Below are 19,041 nucleotides of genomic sequence, written 5' to 3'. Positions count from 1 at the left end.
AATTCATAGTTTTTTTCTGCCCATGCCATTCCAGTTTAAACCCAACCATATGCAAATTAGTCTTGACCCTGCTCCCCATGGGAACAGTCCAGCCCGAACTGCCAGGCCAGGTCCTCTCTGGACTGAAAACAAGCATCCTAGGACCGGTTGTTGGGTATCACCCCTAATCATCAAGGCTGGGTCCAAACTGGGGTGGCGTGGTGAGCAAAAAAACGATGGATTAAACCCAGATCTTTGTGACTGAGGAGTGAATGTTTTCATTGTTCAGCATTCAGCCCATCATTTTTTTTGCGCTTTTTTTTGTTTTTCAAAGAACGTCTATGGCATTCCGACAGCTTTTTCTACTTTGCGTCAAAATAATCACTACTATTTTTTGCCAGCTTCGAGATCTCACCTATTCTTTTAGTTTACCAACACAAGTCATTCTGTTGACTCAGCTCTGGTCTTAATTCTGACACAAAAGCAGCTATGAAACCACTGACCTCATCTCTTCAGGATTTTTGATTCCACTGCGTTTCTTACAAATGTGCTAAACCTTTCATAAAAAGAATGCCTGATTTGTTCAGCTCCTATGAAGCTTTCAAAATCTTTTGACAATTTATCCTTTTCAGGAACTCATTTTCTCAAATGCTCAATCACAATCTTCGATTTATCCATCACTTCTGCAACCAATACATTACTCAGACCAATCCTTACTGGTTCTTGTGCTGGCCATCCAGTTACAGCTTTACAATCTACTCCTATAAAAGTATTAATCACTATCTCAACCAATTAATTCAAATCAGTCCACAGCACCTGAGAAATGTGTGTCAATTTGTGTACCTTATCATACCAATTTGCTGGATCCTCTTGCAATTTCAGGAGATTATCTGTAAAGCAACATATTAGCTCTCAGCCACAACACATGCATAAGATTTCCTCTGTGAATCTCCAAAGGAAACCCTAAAACCATTCCTGACATTGCCTCTATGTCAATTCCTAAGCTCCTTGCCCCACTATCAGTCCCCTTTGATTTCTTTCTACTTGTTGTCCCTCTCTCTCGATATTTCCCTAAGTCACTCCATTCTTTTGTTTCATCAATTAAATCTCTAATATGAGCTGTCAAAGTAATCAGGTCCATTTCTTTAATTTCATCATGAGTCAAATCCATTTTGTAATTTTGTTTCAAATTTAGCATTTTGCTGATTTCAGCCTCTAATTCATCAGCTACAACTTCTAATTGATCATGTTCAACATTTGCACATCTAGCTTTTTTAATCAAATATCTAATTTCATCAACATTGTAAATCAACAGCCTATTTGAATCAACATTGCTCTGCAGCAATTCACAAAATTCAATTTTTAAAATACAAATATAAATTTCTCTAGGTGCCTCCTTAACTACCACTGTCCTTTCAGGAGTGACAGCTTGAACTCATGTATCCATTTGCACATTTTGGCTCATACTCTATACTGCGGTCATTATCGACTCACTTGGTGCACTCGGTACCACACCAATAGGTGCTTGCACCACAGTACTATCTCCTCCTCCACCTGTATATGGTCCCACATTAGTAGGAGCTGTACCTGCTGTTCTGTCTTTGTATGGAGGAGGTCTTGAATTCAAAAGCTCATCTATAACGTCATCTCATCAAAATCATTTTTGTCAACCATGGCTTTTTCCTCAGGATCTGCACAAAGATCTTTACGTCCACCTCCAGACACCTCCAACTCAGAATGCTGTAACAGTGCAGAGTATTGGAGTGGCAAGGTGAGAGAAAGGGATTTGGGAAAGGAACAGCAGTGTGGGAGATCTGAAAAGGAAAGATTAGTCAAAAAACAAAAATGAACTATGCTTCAGTCACCTATCACCACACTCCACACATAACTAATAACAAAACATGAATGATAGGTGTTGCCCTCAGAATACAAATGTTTATAATCTGTGCCATGTTTTTGGTGTGAGAAAAATAGAATTTCATTAACGACCACGGTTGTCCTGGACATGCAACTCTCGCACATACTGTCACTTATGTCACAAAAAGCATGAGATTTCTCCAAGACCAGTGCGAGATGAACAACTTCTAGGTTGCCACACCGGGAAGATAGAGCACGAATCTAAGAAAGGCCACAAGCCCTATTACATCATAGGAGACTTAGTATTGACACTTGTTTCACCTGAAAAAAGAGCATGGTTAACTCAACTAAGAGATATTTGCCATGAATTGTATTGAAATGTATGCTCCAAAACAGGAAGCAGAATTCTTATGGTTGCTTCGTTCTCAAAATAAAACTGCTAACCGGTAAAATCTGACCAGTCTTACTCAAGTCTCCTCTCCCCCCTGGAGACACATGCAAATCTTTCATCCTGCCACTTCTCACCACAGGGCGCTAGCTGGAAACAGAAGGAACTGATCCTCAGCTGAGATGCAGAATAGAGAGCGTGTACCCTTGGGTGGGGCCGGTCTTATACTGAAGCCACACCCAAGATAGTTGCCATACCGGGGCACTTGGGAATTGTAATTCGGAGGCAGAATGCTGGACAGCCAGAATAGAAGGCAGTGGTTTAGTGGTCACAATGTCAAGGTTGTCACAGTAGGCTACAGTGCAACCACGAATGCACAGACCTAGCGATACCATGGGCCTTACCACCGGGTAGGCCCCAAGTCATTTGCACATTACGCATGAGAAAAGGACCTATAAGCGAAGGAAACTGGGGTTGGAGCGGGCTCTGGAGTGCTCACCGCCGTGATGTCAACAATCGGCTTGCTTTTATATCTTGTTTTATCTCGATTTCTTTTTTCAATAGCTATAGCAGGGAATGTGTTTACACATTCAATCATATCCTTCCCTCCAACTCTTCTCCTGTTAATCCATTTTGCCCTCTAGTCAGCATTTGAATGAACTTTTCAACTGCTGTGTTACTTTCTTTCTCTGTCGCCATGCAATCCCATTTATTAAGCACCTCAAACTGTGTGAGTCTGGGCATCGGCTTCATGTCATGCATGGTTTGTTTTAGGAAATCTAACTAGTATTAAAGGTACCTTTCAATGGAAATTGCAAAACTTCATAATCTGCGATGTAATAATCTCAGTCCAAAATCCAGATACACGTATCGTACCCATTCTCTTTCATCATTTGGCAGGCTGGTGTTCCTTCTGCTGGTGTTTTCTGACCCTCCCTAGGTGATACAGTAACCTTAGGTTTTACAAACAAATTCCCCATTATTCCTACTCAAAACAAACTCAAAATAGACTCAAAATCACAATAAAAGAACTAGTGAAAAACCATCAATCACAGCGCGGCTCTATAATAGGCCAACCTATCACAGTGTGGTTTTGATGACACCCAACCAATCAAAGCACAGCTTTGGGATGACGTCTCACCAATCCCAGTGCGTATCACTGGATGAGGAACCAATCAATGCGCAAGTTCTCAGTAAACAGGAAAACAATTGCAAAACCACTTTTGACCAAATAAATCATTAAACCATTGTCGGCTTACCCTAGAAAGGAAGTAAAAGTCAGTACATCAAGTATGACAATTCAATTGCAAATCACAATAGTTTCAGAAACCGCAAAAACTAAAATGCAGAGTCAAGAATGGAAAACAAAATACATATCACGTTAAATAGAGCACTGGAAAATGCCATAAATTCATCAATTAACACAAGGCAAACTCGCGTCCAGCAGAAATTTACCCCAGCCAGTGCTCTTAGTCTTGTGCGCTCAGAAGAAGAATACACCAACTCAAATAGGTGCACAGTCCTGAAGAGAAAAACATAGTAGTTCAGAATTCCCATAAATGTGTATGAGGATCCTCACATTAAACACCACAATTACAGAAAAGTAATCACTATATCTTGGATTTTGATTAATCCGATAACCAACCAACAGAACTTCAAGCGAGTTACAAACATGAATAATACTGCTTCACAAAATGAATCAACCCACCATTTGAGCCAACAATCATCATCGCATATCCAAATAATTAACACAGATAACAGAAATCAATATCCCAGACACAACACATACTCAAATGTGCACTCATATAAAATCAATTCACCCTACTTATTCTTATACTCAAAATCATTCATGAATCTCAGCTTGTCACTGCTCAGGAATGTCCAGCATTAGAATTATAGGCAAAGTTCCAAAAACTCTTAGCTCCCGGCGTACTGGACATTAAGGACTAGGAAACCTCTGGAATCTTTTGGGGAGCCCCTAAGAGAGCGGAGGTCTTCTTACACAATCATCCTCTGCTACCAAGATCTGTGGACGCCGAACTCCAATAATCAAGCACACCCCAATATTTAGATCACCCCAAACTTCACATCAGGAGGTTCAACTCTGCACTCCTTTGACCTTGTGATAGGGAGTCACCGCCCTCCTCAACATCAGGCCCAACAAAAAAACAGTAGTAGAGTAAATAGTAACTGGTACAATTCAAATACCTGAGTTCAAGTCTAAGAAAGGGTTTTATCACAGAATTTCAAAAATAAGTAGTATAGAATAACTGTTAAATGCCATGAAGACATACAGCAATACATAATTAGAAATCAAAATAGTTCTATGACCCAAATGAACTGCCAAATCAAAAGAGAAGTTGCTAATTAATAATCACTAAGATTCCCTAAAGACTAATAAAAACTCTGTCAGGATCACAAGGAACAATGATAGCATCCTTGAGGAAAAATAAAAGTCTCATCGCCCAGGCTTTCAATACACATGTTTAACATATATGATGAGCAGAAAACTGCAAATTCAGCATAGCATGATCACAGATAGCACAACAGTAACCAATCATCATTTAAAACATCACAATTTCTAAGGCAATACCTCTCACCCATCTCTATGTGCAAGACCGGATCAGCTCCTGTTGCTGTCCAGAGATACACAGCACATTATGTTACATTAAGTAAGCAGTAACCCATAGACAACATTTTCAACCAGACCCAAGTCAGGAAGCTACAGCCGAAATACCTTAAACATTATACATTACAGCACACACAGAAAGTTTTATTCATAGTACATGATCTCCAGGAAAATAAGCAATTAGGTCACAGTGTTCTGTGCTCTGCAAGGTCTGCAGAAACCATTGGAGGAGATGACATCCAATGGGACCTTGATTGGGAGGGGAAATGTGCAGGAGCAGTTTGAACAGTTCATCAGAAACAACATCCATTTTAATTAAAATGGTGTACCAATAGAAAATGTGGCATAACGAAAACATATTATTAAACAAACTTCTAAATATTCTAGAAATCTCAGTCTAAGAGCAATATTAATAATGTGTCAGTTACAATTAGAATGCATCATAAAAATCATTAGTACTCCAGATTACTTGTCACCCAAAATCGCACATTTAAAATAAACTTCAACATACCCTCGGAGGAGGCAAACTGCTGGCATACTATCCTTTTTTGTATAGTGATCATCTAGCGATTCCTTTCACCCTTGTTATCCCTACTCCTAATCACGTCAAACCTGCTCCTTCCTCCAAGCATCAGTGATGTGTAATAAATTCATACATTTTACAAAGCTGTTCATGGGATCATTATAGTTCTGCTGGCCATTGTCTGAGCATACATCTGTTTTTAACTACTAGTTCACCAATGGTTTGGCTAAGGAGTTCCTCCCAATCACCAGCTCAGTCCTACTGCACTGTTCTTGAGCTCAGACATTAAAACAAACAAAAGACTTCCAAAAGTCTTGAAGGCTCATAGCAATCTGATTAGTCTTTTTTTTTTAAAACACCAAGTTTATCAGAAGGCACTTCAGACCTATACCAAACTTGTAAGAACTACTCATGCCTCTTACTATGCTATCTGTACCTCCAAGTGACCAAATATCCTAAGTAATTTGTTTTATAAATCACTTTTCTTTTAACCCTATGAGCTGCAATGGGGGCGTGGCCATGACTAAAGAGAGATGGCCACCTACGCTGCAGTGAAGGAGAATGGATTCCTCACATCACGGACATCCTTGAGAAGTGGAATGCTCCCTTAAATGTATCGTGCAGAGAGTGGACCTTAATTCCAGCTCTCCATATTGAATGTTTTCAATCTTCTCAGCCAGTCACACTGATGGATTGTTAACATGGGGCTCTCAAGGAGAAAACTCACTGATGCAAGGGCTCTGGTCCCGCGGAAGCTGACTAGCATTCAGGAGCCATCTACTCCAGATAAATTCGCTGAATAAGATCTTCAGGTACACTGCCTCATAAATTGATTTAGATCATATTTTGGCAATAGTTGCAAATTTCTTTACTTTCGACAATGTTGGGCTGTGTTTGGTAGAATTTCTACCGAAGTTGTTCTAGTTATCATACAGGCTTCTCTACTGAATTTAGTCATAAAATCTGCCAGATTTTTTCTCATGCTATAAGTAGATTGCCTTTCCTCTACGCAATTTTCATTCTCATGGGCATTGCATCAAAATCTGCACAAAAATCGCAATTGGGCTAAGCTTTTGGTAGGATCTGCCATTATTGAGGCTCTGTTACTATATGGAGTTTTGATCACGTAACAAATATGTTACTGTTTACTTACCACAGTTAACAGGAATTGCTGCAGCAGATCAACTCCATCTTACTCTTACTAGCATGAGTCGCAGCCGTAACAGATATACTGCCTCAGTGGTGTTGTGTTGCTGCTCACTCCAACCTGTCACTGTCTTACCCTTTATTATAGTCTGCTGTATCCCATATTTCTCATGGGCCACATGGAATGGGAGTCGATATATTTGCACAATACCTGAATGAGACAGTCCTACTTTCCACTGCTACCATATCAGAATACTCCAACCTTGCCCCTTCCACCACTAGTGTCAACTGTGTCTATAGTGATATGGCTGAGAAGGTCCCAAAAGTTGGATCAAAATGCAGCAAAGCTGAACCCCCATTTCCGCGGTCACCTATCAAACCTAACAAAGACAGCACTTCTTCAATAGACATGATCCTTAAGAAAATAGAGGACGTAGTCGAGTTAGCAAAATCCACTAAGATGAACAGCAATGCGATGCAATCTGATCTCAGCACTATGAAATTGGATATTTGTCAAATAAATAGCAGAATCGCTGAGGCTGAAAATAGAACCAGTAACTTGGAAGAAAAGGGAACCTCTAACACCAGTTACTGTGATGCTGTCCATAACACTCACTCTTCAAAAAACAAAATAGGATTTAGAATACCGTAACAGGCGAGACAATCTATGTATCTTTGCCATCCCTAAAGGATCAGAAGGAAAAGACCCAAATGCCTGCATATGTTTTCTGGAAGCCGGAATACCAAAAATGACTGGTCTCTCCTTCAAAAAAGGATTTGAATTAGAAAGAGCTCACAGAATTCTGGCTCATTCCCCGTCACAAGAGAAACCTCTGAGACCTTTCACATGTAAACCTCTCCAATACGAACATGCAGACTTGGTTCTCCAATATATGAAAAAGTACATATATTCATTGGGAGAGGAAGAACATCTATATTTCAGAAGACTATTCTAAGACTACTGTTGACCTGAGGAAGTCATTCATAGCTTTAAGTACTAGACTAAGAGCCAGACAAATTGCATTTTCCTTTGCAAGTCCATCTCACTTCAGGATCTTCTTCAATGGCTCCTTGCGTATCTTCTAAACTGACTGAATTGAACTTAAGACATTTCTTGAAGACTTGTATGACTCTGAAATGGAGGCTCAAGGTAGGGTGGTTTCACCAAATGATCCAACACTCCTTCACCTGCAAAAGAAATCTTCATATGACAGATATGAGTTGCACCCCATTGAAGTTATTTTCTGCACCGGTCATTTACTAATGGAACATTCATTTGGCACCTGGTTTCATCATCTTTCTGTTAGCGGGTTTATGATGTGAAGTGGCAAGTGATATATACTGTATTGACTGTAAGTTTAGCAGTGTACAAGCTTCTATCTGTTGATACAACAGTGCACTATTAGCATTTCTCTGTTCTGGTATCTGTTGGTAAAACTAACGGCTATGTTTTATGTTTTTGTCCACCAATGGAGCCTATTCTCCTTCTTTCCCCATGTCGTTGGGATGTAAGGGGGGGTTAGGGCGGGTAGGGGAGAAAATGTTGTTCTTGTTTGCATTGTTGCTTATATTTTTCATAATGGTTGGTGTCTATGCGAATGGGCAGACCAATCTCTCGCCACCTTCTTATTTTTATCCTTGTTTTACGAGTATGCTGTTGATTTTATTGCTGACATCGCAAGGTGTCCAGTTGTGTCCTCAGCGAAAGATTAAGAAAACAAACCTTAAGGTGGTCCTTGTGTCAGCTCTTACATCTGATGGTCTATACAGAGTGGCTTGTAATTGACAGAGTGGAAAGTCTATTTTAGGCCTGGGCCAAAATTCCATTCCGTTCGCGGAAATTCCGATAATTTGGCATTTTCGCGTTCCGCGGAAAGCACGAAAATGTCAAAATTTCCGCATTCCGCAGCTTAGCGATAATTTGTTTCTTGCTCGCGCTGTAAAAAAATACATTCTTGCGTGCGCGCAATCGCCTTACCTGAATCCCTGCGTTCGCTGACAAGTTTTCCCGACCCGGTCGCGTTCTCCACGAGATATTGGATTGTTGGTAGCCATTTTGCGCTGTCTCTCAACAGTTTGCGCTCGCATTGTCGCGCGATAACGTCATTTGTTGCGCGATCACGTCATTCTTCTCGCGATCATGCACCGCGCGAGTATGAGAAGATTAAGATCTCGAACACGTCATTCTACACCGCGAGCAAGAGGGTGAGGCTACGGGCACGTCTAATCGAACGCGAACAGGAGAAAGAGACCCTGAACACGTCATATCCAACGCGACAGGGAGCAAGAGAATGCGATCATGTCATTTTCGAGACGCCATCGACATCCGGCGGAAGTAATGTGAAGCTCGAGAACTCGAACATGTAAAATTTTCAATTTGGAGAGGAATATCAGCTCTAGCAGCATGAAACCTTCTGCAAATGCTGATTTTGGATGAAAACAACTCCTCACATTGACATTTGGCTGTCCTTTTTTGTACAAGGAGTCCTTTTTTAAAAAGGTGGGGAGAGGGAGGAAGTGACACAGAATCTCCAACTTCCTGTTCCTGTCCAGCAGGCTCCTCCCAGTGCTTTGTCCATCTCCTGCTCATTCTGCCTTTGGATTTGGAGCTGGAAAGATCACTCTTTTTGTCTGCTGCATCATTGCAATTGGATTTGAGGATTTTTGGAATAGGATATTTTACAAGTAAGTGGTTGTTGTGTCTGTTTGATTGTGGGCATTGCAGTTGTTGTAACTACAATTTATTTTTGATAACTATCATCATTCCTTTTTAAAAAAAATGTTGTGGGTAGTAGTAGTAGGCCCGAGCTAGCCATGGGCATGGCCTTATGGGTGTGTGCATGATGAAGCAACTGTTCCTTTTGGTGTTTTTTTTAATGTATTTCATTTTCAAGCATCATTTAGGGCATGGATGGCATTGGATTTAGTTGGGGAAGTGTGTTTATTTGGGGTGGCCTTTCTGATGTTGTTGTGCCTGGCCATGTGACTGGTGGCCATTTTGAAGCCTAGGCCTGCAAGCTTGCCTTGCCTTGTCTGCCAACAGGCCTGCTTTCATCCACTAGGATCAGAGCAGGTAGCCACAGCTTTATTAATCAAGTGTTTTCTGTGTGGTCTGTTGAATTTAGACTTCATTTAGGGCATGGATGGCATTGGATTGAGTTGGGGAAGTGTGCTTTTTGGGGGTGGCCTTTCTGATGTTGTTGGGACTGGCCATGTGGCTGGTGGCCATTTTGAAGCCTAGGCCTGCAAGCTTGCCTGGCCTTGTCTGCCAACAGGCCTGCTTTCATCCACTAGGATCAGAGCAGGTAGCTACAGCTTTATTAATCAAGTGTTTTCTGTATGGTCTGTTGAATTTAGACTTCATTTAGGGCATGGATGGCATTGGATTGAGTTGGGGAAGTGTGCTTTTTGGGGGTGGCCTTTCTGATGTTGTTGGGCCTGGCCATGTGGATGGTGGCCATTTTGAAGCCTAGGCCTGCAAGCTTGCCTGGCCTTGTCTGTCAACAGGCCTGCTTTCATCCACTAGGATCAGAGCAGGTAGCCACAGCTTTATTAATCAAGTGTTTTCTGTGTGGTCTGTTGAATTTAGACTTCATTTAGGGCATGGATGGCATTGGATTGAGTTGGGGAAGTGTGCTTTTTGGGGGTGGCCTTTCTGATGTTGTTGGGCCTGGCCATGTGGCTGGTGGCCATTTTGAAGCCTAGGCCTGCAAGCTTGCCTGGCCTTGTCTGCCAACAGGCCTGCTTTCATCCACTAGGATCAGAGCAGGTAGCCACCGCTTTATTAATCAAGTGTTTTCTGTGTGGTCTGTTGAATTTAGACTTCATTTAGGGCATGGATGGCATTGGATTGAGTTGGGGAAGTGTGCTTTTTGGGGGTGGCCTTTCTGATGTTGTTGGGCCTGGCCATGTGGATGGTGGCCATTTTGAAGCCTAGGCCTGCAAGCTTGCCTGGCCTTGTCTGCCAAAAGGCCTGCTTTCATCCACTAGGATCAGAGCAGGTAGCCACAGCTTTATTAATCAAGTGTTTTCTGTGTGGTCTGTTGAATTTAGACTTCATTTAGGGCATGGATGGCATTGGATTGAGTTGGGGAAGTGTGTTTTTGGGGGTGGCCTTTCTGATGTTGTTGGGCCTGGCCATGTGGATGGTGGCCATTTTGAAGCCTAGGCCTGCAAGCTTGCCTGGCGTGGTCTGCCAACAGGCCTGCTTTCATCCACTAGGATCAGAGCAGGTAGCCACAGCTTTATTAATCAAGTGTTTTCTGTGTGGTCTGTTGAATTTAGACTTCATTTAGGGCATGGATGGCATTGGATTGAGTTGGGGAAGTGTGCTTTTTGGGGGTGGCCTTTCTGATGTTGGTTGTCTTAAAGACATGCTTTTGTTGTATGTGTCTGGTCACTGGTGTGTTGGTGTGCAATGCATGCACCCTGCAGACCTTTTTGGCACCTGTGAATGTTCGTATTTACAATTTGTTGCATTAAAAAGGCAGAGCAGTGTGCTTTAGCATGCATCCTTTACCTGGCTTTTATAGGCCTTTTGTCAGCTCATGGTGTTTCCCAGGCCCCCGGCTTGTTTGTGATTTGTGAGTGTCCATGTGGGTGGTGGCCTTTTTTTGTGTTTGGACTGGGAGTTATTAGTGTCCTGCTTTTGCCATAGGCCTGCATGGTTTTCCTATTAGCTATTTGGCTTACTGCTTTCATCCATCCACCCCCTTTGCCAGCAGCAGCTCCATGGATGCTGAGATGCTCAAATAACTTATTGGCAAATAGGGTCCACCCCACTTCCATTACATTTTTATTTTGGTGGTTATGATTAACTTTCCTATCCTTCCTGAGAGTGTAGTTTGTGGCTGTACACAGTAGTATAACATAGCCCTAGTTAAAAAAAAAAGTCATACATGGCTAGACTATCTTTTGTTTGCACTAGTACAGTACTAAGTAACTGAACCACAACAACAAATGCAACATTTCACTGATGTTCTTCTCCTGGCTTATTTGCTTTTAGGTGCACAAAAGACAGAGTAGGAGGTGTCATCAGCATCACCCAGCTACCCGTTGTACTGCCAGCCAGACAGAAGTCCTGCTGCGCATCACATCCACGTGTGACCAGAACTTGTTGTGCATCTGCATCCTGCCTGACATCTGAAGAAGATGGCCCCAAAGAAAGGTACCAGGTCCAGTACCAAGAAAGTTGCCGGTGAGAAGAAGGAACAGAAAAAGGAAGTGCCATTAACCACGACTGGTGGTGTGCCAGCCAATGTTTTTTTTGGCACCAAAAAAGTTACGCCTGCAGCAGCGTTGTCCGGGAACCAAGCTGGGAGAAGCACAGCGGTCCAACCCCACCAACCTAGGCCCAAGGGCTTTAGTGTCGCAGATGTAGCCAGTCTACTAACGAGCAGCGATGTTGAAAAAATGTCATTACCGCAAAGTAGTACACAATCAAGTTCAACGCAGGCGCAAACTCAGCAGATCAGTGTGCAGCCGCAACAAGAACAGCAGCAGCCGCCGCAACAAGAACAGCAGCAGCTGCCGCAACAAGAACAGCAGCAGGCGCCGCAACAAGAACAGCAGCAGCCGCCGCAACAAGAACAGCAGCAGTCTCCACAACAACAACAGCAGCAGCCGCCGCAACAAGAACAGCAGTGGCCGCAACAGCCCACCGTAGTAGTTGTTGCTCCTGACGTAGGGGCATTTCAGGAAATCGAGCTTCCTGCAGACAAAGTGGAGCAAAGTGAAACCACTGTTTCAGAAGATCTATTGTCTTCCAGACCACCAGCAAGGAAAAGGAGGCTTAGTCCATCATCTTCTTCTTCAAGCCCCGCTTCTGATGATCGTGATGCCACTTGGCTCCCACCAACTCAGTCTGAGAGTGATATACGCCACAAGACAATGCTTCTGAAAAGGAAGGTCCCAGAAAAACTTAGAGTTATGGAGGTAGATGTAGAAGAGGGGGGTGATGATGTTGATGAAGACGAGCCAGTCATCACGCACATTACTCCCGCCCCAAAGGGATTGGAGACCAACATTCTCACCCTATCCAGAAAGGCTGCTACTGAGCGGAATGTAGCACGGATATCACCAACACAGGTTACACCACCACAACCTCCAGCTGCCATATTTTCCAAGGCCCGGCAGGGACCTACATCCAGCTCAACCATCTCAGTAGGTAGTGGTAGTAAAAGTCACAGTCTAGGTGCACAGGGTCACATTTCAAGCACCCCCTCCAGTTCATCTGGTGTTGAAAGTGGCACATCCAGCAGTGCCAGAAAGTTCTCCTCCCCAGTTTGGGACTTCTTTTCTGCTAGCGCCAAGGAGGAGAACGTTGCTATATGCTCAATTTGTCGGCAAGGTGTTCGGCGTAGTAAGCTTGGTACAAACGATGGTACCGGAGGACAAGCAAGTCATCTAAGAATACACCACACTATTGTGTGGGAGGATCACCTACTTAAGTTAAAAGAAAGTAGAAAAACTCAACCCATTGGAGTTGGTCAGGATGAATCAGAGAGCGATATTATTGCGGTGGCAGGTGAAGAAGAGGGAGGCATTTCTAGCCCTGTCCCCAGTAGTGCAGTGGTAACGCCCACATCCTCCTCAGTAACATCAGAGTGGCACCGCAGTAAGAGCCATACTCAGAGTCAGGATGAGACACCAAGGCGACTGAGTACCTCAATGAGACAATCTGTGTCGTTGAGCCTTAGTGGGTTAATGAAAACAGCACCACAAAGGAAAGTAATCCAGCCTAGCATTGAGAGCATGTTTAAGTTGGAGGGGCAGTTCCAATGCAACCACCCAACAGCACGATTGTACAATGCGAAGCTGGCTAAAATGTTAGCGCTGGACCTTCTTCCTTTTTCATTTGTGGAAGGGGTGGGTTTCCTTGAATTTGTGTCTGCCATCTGCCCTAAATGGAAGGTTCCCAGCCGGTCCTATTTCGCAAGAATTGCTGTTCCGGCACTACATCATGATGTGCTGGAATTGGTTGGACAAGCTTTGCAGCAGAGTGCTGTGCACAATATCCACCTGACAACAGACATGTGGACCAGTTGCCAAGCCACAGATTACATGTGCATCACTGCACACTGGATCTCTTTTGTGGGGGTTAGAGATAAGCTATCTGCACGAGGTGTTGTTGACACAGCTGCGATTTTTGAAGGTACTCAGAAACATGCAACTGTAGCCATGTTCGCCATGGAGAAATCTCATACAGCTGAAAACATTTTACACGAGTTTCGCAGCAAGGTTTTGGAATGGCTGCGGCCCAGAGGGCTTGGTATTGGTTTTGTTGCCCCAGACAATGGCAGTAATGTACTTAAGGCCATGGAACTTGGTTCCTATTTCAGGGTTCCGTGTTTGGCGCACTGCATAAACATTATAGTTCAAGACTTTCTGAAAAAAGAACCCATAGTCAGTAATTTACTGGCCATCTGCCGAAGAATATGCACTCATTTCAGCCATTCTTTTAAAGCTCGGAAGCAGCTGAGGATCATCCAACGTGAACAAAGGATGCCAGTCAAGGCACTCATCCAGGAGGTGGCAACACGTTGGAACTCAACGTATTACATGCTTGATCGTCTGTACGAACAGTACAGGTCACTCCATGAATATGTCTGGAACAGAAGCGGGGATGCTAGTGTTAAAGGCATGAACTTTGAGAGGGATCAATGGACCCTAATTAAATGCCTGACTGAGATGCTGTGTCCTTTTGAGGTCTTCACACGTGAAGTCAGCAAGGAGGACTGTACAATGGGCCAAGCTATCCCCTTATTGCAAATGCTAGAGCATGAGCTGAATAATGTGTCTGAATCATACAAAGGTGTAGAGGACAGAAGGTAAGCCCATGACTTGGTGGAGAGCTTATCCCGGCACTTAGCTGAAAATGTAAGGATACAAAATAAAATTTTGTCACAAGAACATTACATTTGTGCCACAATTCTGGATCCACGTGCAAAATTAGGAATACTGAAGACATTCTTTGCTTTTTCCGACATTGATGTTTCCCGCTACAAAAGTTGTATAGCTGAAGCAGCCAGTAAGTTGGAAAACGAACGGCTGCTAATTAAAAGCCCGCAAGATCAACCCAGAAGAAGTACTGAAGCAGGCCATGCAGGATCAAGTGCAACTTCGTCGGCTGAGGGCAGTGCGTTTGGATCACAATCACAACACTCACCATCACTATTGACTACAGAAACAATGACTGGATCATTAGGCCGAGTACAATCATTATCATTACAGGATTGGTATGTAAAGATAGGCCTTAATAAGCACAGTGCTGATGCACAGAAAAAACAGCACGAAAGCTTAGCAGCAGCAACCCTGAACATTGAGCGGATGGTCCAGGCCTATCTGGACGACCCAACAGAGGGGTACGTTGATCAAAACCCATTGCAGTATTGGTATAGGAAAAGGTCTGAATGGCCACAGCTCAGCAGGCTGGCGATAAGCTATCTGGCTTGCCCTGTCGCAAGTGTCTCTTCCGAATGTGTTTTCAGTGCTGCTGGTTCCATTGTATTACAACAAACAAATGATGGACGGAATGCTGACAATGCATACATTCTCCCCCAGTCAAGAGATCTGGGTTAAATCCATCGTTCTTTTGCCCACTACACCACCCCAGTTTAGACATGGCCATATGCAAATCAGTCTTGACCCTGTGCCTCATGGGAACAGTCCAGCCCGAACTGCCAAGCCATGTCTTCCCTGGACCGGAATCAAGCATCCTAGGACCGGTTTTTGGCTATCAGCCGTCATCAGCCAGGATAGCTTGACTCCAGTGGCGTAGTGAGCACGGGTCCCACGTCTGGGAATACCCATCCCACTTAGGGCGAAAAGCGTTACAACAAACAAATGATGGACGGAATGCTGACAATGCATACATTCTCCCCCAGTCAAGAGATCTGGGTTAAATCCATCGTTCTTTTGCCCACTACACCACCCCAGTTTAGACATGGCCATATGCAAATCAGTCTTGACCCTGTGCCTCATGGGAACAGTCCAGCCCGAACTGCCAAGCCATGTCTTCCCTGGACCGGAATCAAGCATCCTAGGACCGGTTTCTGGCTATCAGCCGTCATCAGCCAGGATAGCTTGACTCCAGTGGCGTAGTGAGCACGGGTCCCACGTCTGGGAATACCCATCCCACTTAGGGCGAAAAGCGTTACAACAAACAAATGATGGACGGAATGCTGACAATGCATACATTCTCCCCCAGTCAAGAGATCTGGGTTAAATCCATCATTCTTTTGCCCACTACACCACCCCAGTTTAGACATGGCCATATGCAAATCAGTCTTGACCCTGTGCCTCATGGGAACAGTCCAGCCCGAACTGCCAAGCCATGTCTTCCCTGGACCGGAATCAAGCATCCTAGGACCAGTTTCTAGCTATCAGCCGTCATCAGCCAGGATAGCTTGACTCCAGTGGCGTAGTGAGCACGGGTCCCACGTCTGGGAATACCCATCCCACTTAGGGCGAAAAGTGTTACAACAAACAAATGATGGACGGAATGCTGACAATGCATACATTCTCCCCCAGTCAAGAGATCTGGGTTAAATCCATCGTTCTTTTGCCCACTACACCACCCCAGTTTAGACATGGCCATATGCAAATCAGTCTTGACCCTGTGCCTCATGAGAACAGTCCAGCCCGAACTGCCAAGCCATGTCTTCCCTGGACCGGAATCAAGCATCCTAGGACCGGTTTCTGGCTATCAGCCGTCATCAGCCAGGATAGCTTGACTCCAGTGGCGTAGTGAGCACGGGTCCCACGTCTGGGAATACCCATCCCACTTAGGGCGAAAAGCGTTACAACAAACAAATGATGGACGGAATGCTGACAATGCATACATTCTCCCCCAGTCAAGAGATCTGGGTTAAATCCATTGTTCTTTTGCCCACTACACCACCCCAGTTTAGACATGGCCATATGCAAATCAGTCTTGACCCTGTGCCTCATGGGAACAGTCCAGCCCGAACTGCCAAGCCATGTCTTCCCTGGACCGGAATCAAGCATCCTAGGACCGGTTTCTGGCTATCAGCCGTCATCAGCCAGGATAGCTTGACTCCAGTGGCGTAGTGAGCACGGGTCCCACGTCTGGGAATACCCATCCCACTTAGGGCGAAAAGCGTTACAACAAACAAATGATGGACGGAATGCTGACAATGCATACATTCTCCCCCAGTCAAGAGATCTGGGTTAAATCCATCGTTCTTTTGCCCACTACACCACCCCAGTTTAGACATGGCCATATGCAAATCAGTCTTGACCCTGTGCCTCATGGGAACAGTCCAGCCCGAACTGCCAAGCCATGTCTTCCCTGGACCGGAATCAAGCATCCTAGGACCGGTTTCTGGCTATCAGCCGTCATCAGCCAGGATAGCTTGACTCCAGTGGCGTAGTGAGCACGGGTCCCACGTCTGGGAATACCCATCCCACTTAGGGCGAAAAGCGTTACAACAAACAAATGATGGACGGAATGCTGACAATGCATACATTCTCCCCCAGTCAAGAGATCTGGGTTAAATCCATCGTTCTTTTGCCCACTACACCACCCCAGTTTAGACATGGCCATATGCAAATCAGTCTTGACCCTGTGCCTCATGGGAACAGTCTAGCCCGAACTGCCAAGCCATGTCTTCCCTGGACCGGAATCAAGCATCCTAGGACCGGTTTCTGGCTATCAGCCGTCATCAGCCAGGATAGCTTGACTCCAGTGGCGTAGTGAGCACGTGTCCCACGTCTGGGAATACCCATCCCACTTAGGGCGAAAAGCGTTACAACAAACAAATGATGGACGGAATGCTGACAATGCATACATTCTCCCCCAGTCAAGAGATCTGGGTTAAATCCATCGTTCTTTTGCCCACTACACCACCCCAGTTTAGACATGGCCATATGCAAATCAGTCTTGACCCTGTGCCTCATGGGAACAGTCCAGCCCGAACTGCCAAGCCATGTCTTCCCTGGACCGGAATCAAGCATCCTAGGACCGGTTTCTGGCTATCAGCCGTCATCAGCCAGGATAGCTTGACTCCAGTGGCGTAGTGAGCACGGGTCCCACGTCTGGGAATACCCATCCCACTTAGGGCGAAAAGCGTTACAACAAACAAATGATGGACAGAATGCTGACAATGCATACATTCTCCCCCAGTCAAGAGATCTGGGTTAAATCCATCGTTCTTTTGCCCACTACACCACCCCAGTTTAGACATGGCCATATGCAAATCAGTCTTGACCCTGTGCCTCATGGGAACAGTCCAGCCCGAACTGCCAAACCATGTCTTCCCTGGACCGGAATCAAGCATCCTAGGACCGGTTTCCGGCTATCAGCCGTCATCAGCCAGGATAGCTTGACTCCAGTGGCGTAGTGAGCACGGGTCCCACGTCTGGGAATACCCATCCCACTTAGGGCGAAAAGCGTTACAACAAACAAATGATGGACGGAATGCTGACAATGCATACATTCTCCCCCAGTCAAGAGATCTGGGTTAAATCCATTGTTCTTTTGCCCACTACACCACCCCAGTTTAGACATGGCCATATGCAAATCAGTCTTGACCCTGTGCCTCATGGGAACAGTCCAGCCCGAACTGCCAAGCCATGTCTTCCCTGGACCGGAATCAAGCATCCTAGGACCGGTTTCTGGCTATCAGCTGTCATCAGCCAGGATAGCTTGACTCCAGTGGCGTAGTGAGCACGGGTCCCACGTCTGGAAATACCCATCCCACTTAGGGCGAAAAGCGTTACAACATGTCTGAACTGGGGTGGTGTAGTGGGCAAAAGAACGATGGATTTAACCCAGATCTCTTGACTGGGGGAGAATGTATGCATTGTCAGCATTCCGTCCATCATTTGTTTGTTGTAACGCTTTTCGTCCTAAGTGGGATGGGTATTGCCAGACGTGGGACCCGTGCTCACTACGCCACTGGAGTCAAGCTATCCTGGCTGATGACGGCTGATAGCCAGAAACCGGTCCTAGGATGCTTGATTCCGATCCAGGGAAGACATGGCTTGGCAGTTCGGGCTGGACTGTTCCCATGAGGCACAGGGTCAAGACTGATTTGCATATGGCCATGTCTGAACTGAGGTGGTGTAGTGGGCAAAAGAACGATGGATTTAACCCAGATCTCTTGACTGGGGGAGAATGTATGCATTGTCAGCATTCCGTCCATCATTTGTTTGTTGTAACGCTTTTCGCCCTAAGTGGGATGGGTATTCCCAGACGTGGGACCCGTGCTCACTACGCCACTGGAGTCAAGCTATCCTGGCTGATGACGGCTGATAGCCAGAAACCGGTCCTAGGATGCTTGATTCCGGTCCAGGGAAGACATGGCTTGGCAGTTCGGGCTGGACTGTTCCCATGAGGCACAGGGTCAAGACTGATTTGCATATGGCCATGTCTGAACTGGGGTGGTGTAGTGGGCAAAAGAACGATGGATTTAACCCAGATCTCTTGACTGGGGGAGAATGTATGCATTGTCACCATTCCGTCCATCATTTGTTTGTTGTAACGCTTTTCGCCCT

This window comes from Triturus cristatus, chromosome 2_1 (assembly GCF_964204655.1).
Source record: "Triturus cristatus chromosome 2_1, aTriCri1.1, whole genome shotgun sequence".
In the NCBI taxonomy this organism is placed as follows: Eukaryota; Metazoa; Chordata; class Amphibia; order Caudata; family Salamandridae; genus Triturus; species Triturus cristatus.
Note: the sequence above shows the minus strand (reverse complement) of the source record.